The sequence below is a fragment of the Aotus nancymaae genome, unplaced genomic scaffold (genome assembly GCF_030222135.1).
Source record: "Aotus nancymaae isolate 86718 unplaced genomic scaffold, 86718_ANA_hifiasm-v0.15.2.pri h1tg000141l, whole genome shotgun sequence".
Taxonomy (NCBI): domain Eukaryota; kingdom Metazoa; phylum Chordata; class Mammalia; order Primates; family Aotidae; genus Aotus; species Aotus nancymaae.
Window position 1 is genome coordinate 2,769,678 of NW_026988556.1, and position 10,873 is coordinate 2,780,550.

The 10,873-nt window shown below is 42.8% G+C and overlaps 1 pseudogene; it reads left to right on the plus strand.

The window, feature by feature from the left end:
- Nucleotides 1-1,962: 1,962 nt before the first annotated feature.
- Nucleotides 1,963-3,831, plus strand: LOC135272889 (pyruvate kinase PKM-like; annotated as a pseudogene).
- Nucleotides 3,832-10,873: the final 7,042 nt, after the last annotated feature.

The window sequence follows — 10,873 nt, forward strand, 5'->3', positions numbered from 1 at the left end:
GTTTATAATAATACACCATTCCACCCTCTCACAAAAACCACAACACATAACTCATTGGTTAACTACCTTTGGGAGTTGCTTGGGCACCAACTCATTATTCTGAAGATTGATAAATGACAGAAAAGAATAAAACATCCATCCTGTTTTCCCTGCATTCATTTTTTTCAGGGCAACCAAATAGCTGATGAGGAAAAGTTTTTATTTATGGAAAAATCACAATCGATAATGGAGGAGGAATGTTAGAAAATTACCAGTTTGCAACTCATTGAAATAATGGCATCAGGAATGATCATCAGTGGCTATTGAAACCACGCAGCAAAGGTTAATGGACACTTTGCTGATAGATAGGTATCCATGAACCCACTGTTCAACCGTAGCCTACTGGAAGTGGAACAGTGGAACTGGCAGACATGATGTATCCCAGATGTCACAAAATACACATGGCTGGCACCATCTAGATGGAATGTGAAGCTAATCAAGCCATCAGATCTGAGTATAACCCACAAGAAATGCAGAGGGTAGAGAAATGTGTTAAATGGTGGTGAGTCCTCTCCTTTCATGGTGTAGGGGGTGAGGTAGTTAGGCTGAAGGCACATGCTGCAGCCCCATTCTGTGACAATCCTACACAGCCTTGGGACCTTTACAAGACGAGCCAGTAAAGAACCAGCTAAACTTTAGTCATCGTTCAGTGTAATCCATGTGAGAAAGACAATCAAGTTAGCGTGTAAGACAGGCAGGACCTATCGGAGGATGAGACATCTAAGTTAGTTCTTGTGTCTGAGAGCTCTAAAGAATATTTTTTAAATAATAGAGAGCACATACTGTCATGTATTTCAAATGTTTAGGTTTGACACTTAGCACCTTTCACACACACTCACACAATGACCATCTCATGAGGCCATTTGGAAATCACGTCCTTCATGAATGTGCACCACCCCACAACCATGGCCCATGCTCCATTATGGACTGCTGGGCACATCCCAGGTTTTCCAGCTGGAGAAATAATAGAGCCAATCTCTGTCTTCCATTCTGTTTCTCTTCTATCCCACCCCAGAGTATAGCTATAGAGATAACGAGGGCACAGAGAAGTAATGATTCTCTTGCAGCAGTAGTTGCCCCAACATTGGCTCACCTATCTGCACCTATTTGCTCTGCCTTCCCACCCAGGACCTCAGATTTCCCATCGATGCTCTTATCAAAGCCATCCTACCACTTCACACTAAATGACACCTCCTCTGGCAAACCAAAAACATTCTTCCAGAAATCCTTTTGCTACATCATTAATTTTTCTTCTCTTTGGGATCACTGACATTACCATAAAACATGTTATTATCTCTCTCATTAAAAATATCTTTCCAAATGCTCGTAGAGTACCATGTACTTTTTGGGTGATGGGTTCACCAGAATTCCAAACCCCAGCATTATGCAACATATCCAGGTAACAAAGCTGCACATGTAAACCCTGAATCTCTAATAAAATAAAATAAGATTTTAAAAAAGTTTAAATAATAAAATAGATTCCAATTGGATAAGGATTTAGAGATGAAGAACAAGATGATTTTCAAATGCAAGCATTTGTGGAGACTGAATTTTTTAAAAATAATTTTGTACAATGTTACCATGTGCAGAATAAAACTTTCGAAGTTAGTAACTAGCAATAAAGAAAGCTAATTTATGTCTTAAAAATACATTTTCCTTAAGAAAGACTAGAGCAGAGATAAATGAACTAGAAAATAGAAAAATAATACAAAAATATCAACAAAATTAAAAGTTGGTTATTTGAAAAGATTGACATAATTGACAAACCTTTAGGTGGGTGAATTAAGAAAAAAAGAGAGACCACTCAAATTTCTAAAATTAGAAATGAAAGTAGGCACAGCCACTGCGCATCCGGGGCTCCTGACCTCTCTCTGGGTTTGGAGCGTAGCCCAAGTCTGTCAGCACTGGAGGACCTCAGGAGTCATGTTGAAGCCCCATAGTGAAGCTGGGGCGGTCTTCATTCAGACTCAGCAGCTGCATGCAGCCATGGCTGACACATTCCTGGAGCGCATGTGCTGCCTGGCCACTGAATTGCCACCCATCACAGCCTGGAGCACTAGCATCATCTGTACCATGGACCCACATTCCCCATCGTTAGAGATACTGAAGAAGACCATTAAGTCTGGAATGAATGCAACTCATCTGAACTCTCATGAAACTCAGAAGTACCATGTGGAGGCCATCAAGAACGTGCACACAGTCACGGAAAGCTGTGCTTCCTACTCCGTCCTCTACCAGCCCATCGCTGTGGCTCTGGACACTAAAGGACCTGAGATCCCAGCTGGGCTCCTCAAGGGCAGCAGCACTGCAGAGGTGGAGCTGAAGAAGGGAGCCCCTCTCAAGTTCACACTGGATAACGCCTACGTGGAAAAGTGTAATAAGAACATCCTGTGGCTGGACTACAAGAACATCTGCAAAGTGGTGGAGGGGGACAGCAAGATCTACACAGATGATGGATGCTGACTTTCTGGTGACGGAGGTGGAAAATGGTGGCTCCCTGGGCAGCAAGAAGGGTGTGGACCTTCCCGGGGCTGCCGTGGACCTACCTGACATGTCGGAGAAGGACATCCAGGACCTGAAGTTAGGGGTCAAGCAAGATGTCAATATGATGTTCACGTCATTCATCTGCAAGACATCTGATGTCCATGAAGTTAGGAAGTTCCTGGGAGAGAAAGGAAGGAATATCAAGATAATCAACAAAATTGAGAATCATGAAGGGGGTTGGAGGTTTGATGAAATCCTGGAGGCCAGTGATGGGATTATGGCCAGTGATGGGATTACTGAGATGAGATTCCTGCAGAGAAGGGTCTTTCTTGCTCAGACAATGATGATTGGGTGGTACAACCAAGCTGGGAAGCCTGTCATCTTGCCACTCTGATGCTGGAGGACATGATCAAGAAGCTCTACCCTGGCTGGGCACGGTGGCTCACGCCTGTAATCCCACCACTTTCGGAGGCCGAGGCAGGTGGATCACCTGAGGTTGGGAGTTTGAGACCAGCCTGACCAACATGGAGAAACCCTGTCTCTACTAAAGTTACAAAATTAGCCAGGCATGGTGGCACATGCCTGTAATCCCAGCTACTTGGGAGGCTGAGGCAGGAGAATTGCTTGAACCTGGGAGCTGAGATTGCACCATTGCACTCCAGCCTGGGTAACAAGAGCAAAACTCTGCCGTAAAAAAAAAAAAAAAAGAAGCAGCAGCAGCAGCAGCTCCATCGCACCCAGGCTGAGGGCAGTGGTGTGGCCACTGCAGTCCTGGAGGGAGCTGACTGCATCATGCTATCTGGAGACAGCCAAAGGGGACGATCCTCTGGAGGTGGTGCACAGGCAGCACCTGATTGCCTGTGAGGCAGAGGCCACCATCTGCCACTTGCAATTATTTGAGGAGCTCTGCCATCTGGCACCCATTACCAGTGACCCCACAGAAGCCACTGCCATGGGTGCCGTGGAGGCCTCCTTCAAGTGCTGCAGTGGGGCCATAATCTTCCTCACCAAGTCTGCGGGTATGCTCACCAGGTAGCCAGATACTGCTCATGCACCCCCATGATTTCTGTGGCATGGAATCCCCAGACAGCTCGCCAGGTCCACCTGTACCATGGCATCTTCCCTGTGCTGTGTAAGGATCCAGTCCAGGAGGCCTGGGCTGAGGATGTGGACCTCCAGGTGAACTTGGCCATGAATGTTGGTAAGGCCTGAGGCTTCTTCAAGAAGGAAGATGCGGTCATTGTGCTGACCTGGTGACACCCTGGCTCTGGCTTCACCAACACCATGTGTGTTGTTCCCGTGCTGTGATAGAATGTGATAGACCCCACAGCCCTTCCTCCAGCCCCTGTCCACTCCCTTCCCCAACCCCTCCATTAGGCCAGCAATGCTTATAGAGCTCACTCTGGGCTGTAACGTGGCACTGGTAGGCAGGGACACCAGGGAAGAAGATTTATGCCTCACTGAAACATAGCTGTTTTTAGAGCCTGCTCTGGTGTGACAGTCCAGAGCTTGGCTACCCATCATGTGGCCCCACCCAAGCAAGGGAAGAAGGAGGAATGCAGAATGGAGGCCCCCAGAGCATATGGCAAGAGGGTGACAGCTTCCTTTCCTGTGTGTACTCTGTTCAGTTCCTGTAGAAAATGGATGCCCAGAGGACTCCCAACCCTGACCTGGGGTCAGGAAACAGCCACCAAGAGTTAGGGGACTTAGGGTGTGGGGCAGTAGTTCTAGTTTAAGCAGACTCTGGCCCTGGCCCTTACTTGCTTTCTCAACCCCCTGGGCCTTTTTCACTGACACCTGTCCCCACCCTCCACTCAGCTGTCCTGCAGCAAACACTCGACCCTCCACCTTCCATCTCCCCTACTACTGCACTCACCTCTGGGCCTGTGGCCAGAGAGCCTAGCTGTATGTCCATAAACAACAGCTGAAGAAAAGGAAGAATGAAAGAAAGAAAGAAAGAGAAAGAAAGAAACAGAGAAAGAAGGAAAGAAAGAAAGAGAGAGAGAGAAAAGACAATGACTACGGATTTACTGAAATAAAAAAGATCGTAAGAGAGTACCATGAGCAACTGTACACCAGTGAATTGGATATGTTAGATGAAATGGACAAATTCCTAGAAATGCAAAACCTACCAAGACTTAACCATGAAGACATGGAAAATCTGAACAGACCTATGACTAGTAAGGAGACTGAATCAATAATCAAAAATCTCCAGTCAGCCAGGAGTTGTGGTGCACACCTGAAGTCCCAGTGAGTCAGGAGGCTGAGGTGGGAGAATCACTTGAGCCTAGGAGTTTGAAGTCAGCCTGGGCAGCATAGTGAGAGAGACTGTATCTAAAAAAAAGAAAATCTCTACAAAAAGTCCTAGACCTAATGATGTCACAGGTGAATTCATCCATTGTTCAGACCAGACGTAGGAGGGAGTCTGGACACTCCCCACCCACGCTCCACTCTGTCCTACAGCCACAGGCCACTATTTCTCACCCAATCCACTCTTGCTTCCCCTACCCCTCCCTCACCTGTTTTCTGCCTCCACAAAGATTTTTTAAAAATTCAAAAACCTGACTCTCTCTTTTCTATATTTAAAACTCTTCCAGGTTTTCCCTTTTCTTTCTGGATAATGATGGAAATCTTTTGTGGCATCCTAATTAGGGAAAAGGAGTCAGGATGGCAAGACTGAGGGAAAGAAAAAAGAAAAAGAAGATTGGACTGGGCATGGTGGTTCACACATGTAATTCTAGCACTTTGAGAGGCTGAGGTGTGTGGATCACCTGCAGTCAGGAGTTTGAGACCAGCCTGACCAACATGGTGAAACCCTGTCTCTGCTTAAAAAAAAAAAAATTAGCTGGGCGTGCTGGCATGCACCTGTAATCCCAGGTACTTGGGAGGCTGAAGCAGGAGAATCACTGGAACCTGGGAGGCAGAGGTTGCAGTGAGCTGAGATTGCGCCATTGCACTCTAGCCTGGGCAACAAGACCAAAACTCCATCAAAAAAAAAAAAAAGAAAAAAAGAAAAAAAGAAAGAAATAAATAAAAGGAAAAGAAAAAGCAGATAAGTTGTGTCTGACTTTCTTCACGGTCCAGGACATGTAGCCCTCCTGTGCAAATAACTCACTATCTTCCTGCACCCAGTTATCATCAGACCCTTGCCTGATAGAAAAATGCAAGTTAGTTCCCTGCCACCTTGGCGTTATCCGTACCGCACAAAGCCCTCTTCAGCACACAGCATAAGTACTATTTGCTGAAGTCCCCAGCAAGCCTTTGTCTCTTTGCAGTTAGCACCTCTCTTCCTAACAGCTCATTGTCCCCTTACAACGTATTTTCATACTTTCTCTAATAAATCTGCCTTTCTTTACCCACAACTGTCCTGGTAAATTCTTCTCACGTCCACACCCCTGGTCCTAGATAGTGACATCTTTGACATGGTCCTCCCTCTTCAGGACTTTGCATGAGCTGCTGGTTCCTAGTTGGCTCCCCCTCATCCTTCACAGTGTAGCTTAGGGCTACTTCCCTTAGGGAACTTTTCTGACCTTCCAGAGCAGTTCTGGGCTCCCTGCTTCATACTGTCCTTAAGCACTTTTATTTCAGTGGATTTATATACGTTGGTGCTATTATTTAAAGTCTGATTGACCGCTTAGATTCTAAGCCCCATTAGTATAGGAACCCTACATGCTTTTCTAATCACTGAATTTCTAGCACTAACATAGTGCATGAGATGGAGGAGACTCAATAAATACCTAATGAATAAAAGAGGGGAAAAGGAAATAAGGAAGATAGGTGGGAAGAAAGAAGCTAATAGTCTCAGCCAAGCTCAGTGACTATGGCAAACCCTGTGTGACATGGAAGTATTCTGTTTTACCAAAACTTCTTTATCTACCTAACTACTGTGCTGAATCTGCACAGACCTGTGTCTGCTGTATGTGATCTGCACACACAGCACGGGTATAATTTTCAGTCACAGTTCTGTTGTTTTTTAAAAATGGAAATGTTAAATTTAGAAGTTAGGCCTATCCACACAATGTCTAACAAACTTGCTAATCAAAATATTTACAAATGCAGCTTCCAACTGCTGAAGTTAGATAATTTAAGATTTCCTACTTTAGGCCAGGTAGAACACTCAAGAACACAGGAAAGGATTGAAAGTCTAAGAAAAATGAAATGAAGCTTTTTGGAATTTATATTGTTCGTTTCATCCAACAAAAGTGAAACAGTTACACATTGAGTAGTACTCAGGGAATGTCATGACATCCAAGCTGCAGATCCAATGGGACTCTATTTTCGGAAGAGCTTCCATTTTAAAATTGAGTCTTCCCACAAAAGAGGAGTGGAATATAGCCTCTGTGTGGGCAGAAGGCATGCTGTAGACACGTCTGGAGGAGGAACATTCAGACACAAGATTGCTGCAAATTCCCATGAGCAGAGAGAGGCCCTCCTCTGCGATCACCACCCTCACCCTCCACTTCCGCCTTTGGATCTTGACTCTTACAAAGCTGCAACAGCATTAGTTGGCTCACGATTAAATTTCTCCAGCTTTAAATGATGTTTTTACTTTAAAACATTTCTACTTATATGTAGAAATCCAAATTTCAAATATTTCATTTAATCTGGGCCTACTTGGCAGAGAACAGCAGATCAAAGTCGAACTCCTTTTGCTGCCATTACAAATTACTAACAACTTAGTGGCTTCTTCTGCTGCCATTACAAATTGCTAATGACTTAGAGGCTTCGGCAACACCAATGTATCCTCTCACAGTTCTATAAGTCAGAAGACCAACATGGGTTTCTTTGACTAAAACCAAAGTGTCAATAGGTTATGTTTCTTTCTGGAGGGTCTAGGGGGAAAATCCATTTCCTGCTAATTTGGGTTGTTGACAGAATTCGGTTCCTTGCTAGTTGCCAGTGGAGGGCCATTCCTAGATTCTGAAGGCCCCTGCATTTCTTGGCTTATGGCCTCTCCCTCCATCTTCCAAGCCTGCAATGGTGGGTTGAGTTCCTCTCATGCTGTGAGTCTCTCTTCCTTTTTTTACCCTCTCATCTCCTTACTTATAGCTGGGAAAGGTTCTCCACTTTTAAGGACTTGTGTGATTATATTGAGTCCACCTGGATAATCCAGATACACTCCCTATTTTAAAATATTTAACCTTAATCACATCTGCAAAGTCCCTTTACTACGGAAGGTATCATATTCTGGGGGTTAGAAAGTAGACATATTGGCCTGGTGTGGTGGCTCATGCCTGTAATCCCAGCACTTTGGGAGGCCGAGTTGGGCAGATCATGAGGTCAGGAATTCGAAACCAGCCTGACCAAGCTCGTGAAAACCTGTCTCTACTAAAAATACAAAAATTAGCAGGGTATGGTGGCGTGCGCCTGTAATTCCAGCTACTTGGAAGGCTGAGGCAGGAGAATCTCTTGAACCTGGGAGGCAGAGGTTGCAGTGAGCCAAGATCACACCACTGCACTCCAACACTGGGCAACAGAGTGGAACTCTGCCAAAAAAAAAAACAAAAGAAAAGAAATAGACATATCTGTGGGTCCATTATTCTGCCTACCTCAAAGATATTCATTGATTGAGGTGGGGGGATGTGCTAGAGATTTTCTTTAGAACTCTGAGTGAGCTCCTCTGTGGATCAAAAAGATATTCTTGTAAAGTCTCTAACCTTATGCTTCTGATATTTAAGAGCTTCAGTGATTGCCATTTCTTGGGGAATTCCTTTATATTTTAGTAAACCCTCAAAGAACATTATTATCCTTCCCCACTGAGTTTTACACGCAGTCTCAATGTCATTATTTTATTCCTTGCACTCTCTTATTTTCTGAGAGTCACCAACCATAATGTAAGTTGCTTTGCTTTGTTGTATATGTTTATTTCCTTTTGTTCTGGGTCTTTTCGAGAGGGTCCAGATTATAATTTTTTTCTGTTTCTTCAGAGTGGGGGGAAAAGTCTCCAGGAAAGGAGAAAGTTTTCTCACTTGCCTTCTATTTCATTTCCCTAGGCTTTCAAATTTATACACAGTCCTTGCATTCTGATTTTTCCATACAGACATTTTCTAACAGAGATGTTTGTGCAATTTCTTTGCATCTTCCCTTCACGTTATGAGTATAGCCAAATTTAAAAAATATACTCAACCAGAATAAATGTTGCTCTTATATCTCTGGATTTTTGCATACATCTGGCCATTAAACTAAGACAACTGGAGTTCAAAACAACTGAATTAACAAATACGTTGATAATCGGAGCAATTTTTTCGTTGAATAAGAGCCAAATGTTTTAAGATCTGGCATTAAAGAAAAAAAAAGAATATATCACACATTTTTCAATTTAGTTAATTAACATCTCCTAAATTTAGTGTCCTATTTCTGGTTATGTGTTAAATTTACCCATGGTGTTGTCCTTTACATTTGAGAAAAATTTAATGAAGTCTTTCTATAGGGAAGTGTTAAAAGTATAATGCTAAGTGAAAAGGAGATTATAAAATAACATATACAATGTAATTTATTAATATATATTTCACAATGTAATTTTTCTATAGTACATAAAGTAAAAATATAAAATAATATAAAACAGATATACATATACATGAATGATATTAGATCAAGTTGACAAACAGTGCATTCTTTCACCTTCCCTCCAATCCTGAATCTATTAAAATAAAAAAGCTGTATTTTAGAAAGAATAACTTTACAACATTTGAGGAAAACATGAAATGAAACCACCATTAAAAGACCAGAAAATTCGAGACATTCCTGGAAAGAAGACAGAAAATGAATGGGAGGAGACTGAAAACAGGCTCCTCATCCCAGAACACTACATCCCAACACACCCTTAAGTGAAAGGCCAGTCCGGGAAATTCCAAAGTCAGAGAGATCAAATGGAATAAGAAGAGAAGTGGCCGTGGAGCAAAGCTTCTGCTGAGACAGTCCAGAAACCATCTCTCTTCTGTCTCCTGGTTTATACACACGACACATGTGTTTGATTCCCAGTTAAAAGTGGAGAACTACACTCTAAAGCAAGCAAACTTCCGTCCCTGCAGAGGCGTCCTGGTATAGGGGCCTGGAATAGAAAAGCAGAGCTTGAGATAATTCCAGTCAGCTACAACAATCAGGGAGAGAAAATTGAAAACACGGCTCTGTCCAAGAAGGAAATACACGAAAGGGCTGAGATGGGAGGATCATTTAAGGCAGGAAGTTCAAGACCAGCCTAGATGATATAACAAAACCCCATCTCAAAAACAAAACCAAACAAAACAATAGCAACAACAGTGCTTCACCACCAACACATTGGACTATTGCCATGGTTCCCACAGAGTTTTCCAATGTCCGTGTTGCCAGGAGAAGTGCAATGCCATTTTTTTTTTCTCTTTTCTTTGTAGGTAACTGGCTTTCTTCTCTCTGGAGATGTCACTCAGCAGGCTCTTTCAATCTGACAACTGATGCTTTTCTTCAGTTGGGAAATTTTATTTTATTTCTTCAATTACTTCCCCTATTTTCTTTGTTCTCTCCTTCTGGAGTTTCCATGAGTGAATGTCTTTCAATTTTTGATGTCTTTCAACTATTCTATTTTTCTTTTAACTGATTTTTTTACTCTTCCTTCCTGGATCCTTGCAAGTGTGAGTTCTTAATTTGGTCATTGTTATGGACTGGATGTTTGTGCTCCCCCAAATTTATGTGTTGAAATCTTGACCCCCAAGGTGATAATCTTAGGAGGTGGGGCATTTGCAAGGTGATTAGGTTATGAGGGTGGGGCCCTCATGAAAATGATTAGTGTCCTTATAAATGGGACCCTAGGTCTCTCTCTCTCTTCTTCCCCTTCCGCCATGGGAGGACATAACAAGAACATTGTCTTAGAATTAGGAAAGTGAGCATTCACCAGAACCTGACTCTGCTGGCCACCCAGGCTGTGGCGTATGTGTCATAACAGCTCATACAGACTAAGACTAATGCCTTTGTGAGCAAATGCATCTCAATGCTGCCAGGACCTCCTTATAAAATGTGTAGAACGTGTCTCAGAATTGTCCACTCGAGAAAGAGAATAGGGGAATATTTACTCACTGATTTTCCATCACTTTCAAATATAGGCAAGTATTCTAGACGTAATTTAGCGTGAAAAAATTCTTTATGTGCTTTGCATGTTGAAATACTGTAGTCAATTGATATGTAAATATTATTATAAAATACTGTATTATTGATTCTTATGGAAACTCTTAATTTTATGTACTAAAACAATTATTAAAAGCTTTCCAATTAACCAAGCTGATGTGTCTGAAGAGTGTAAATATTTTTTAGTAGATACTTGCTGCAAAGATTCCCCCATCATCTGTTGGAGATCAAAGGAGACTGAAGAGGCGTGACA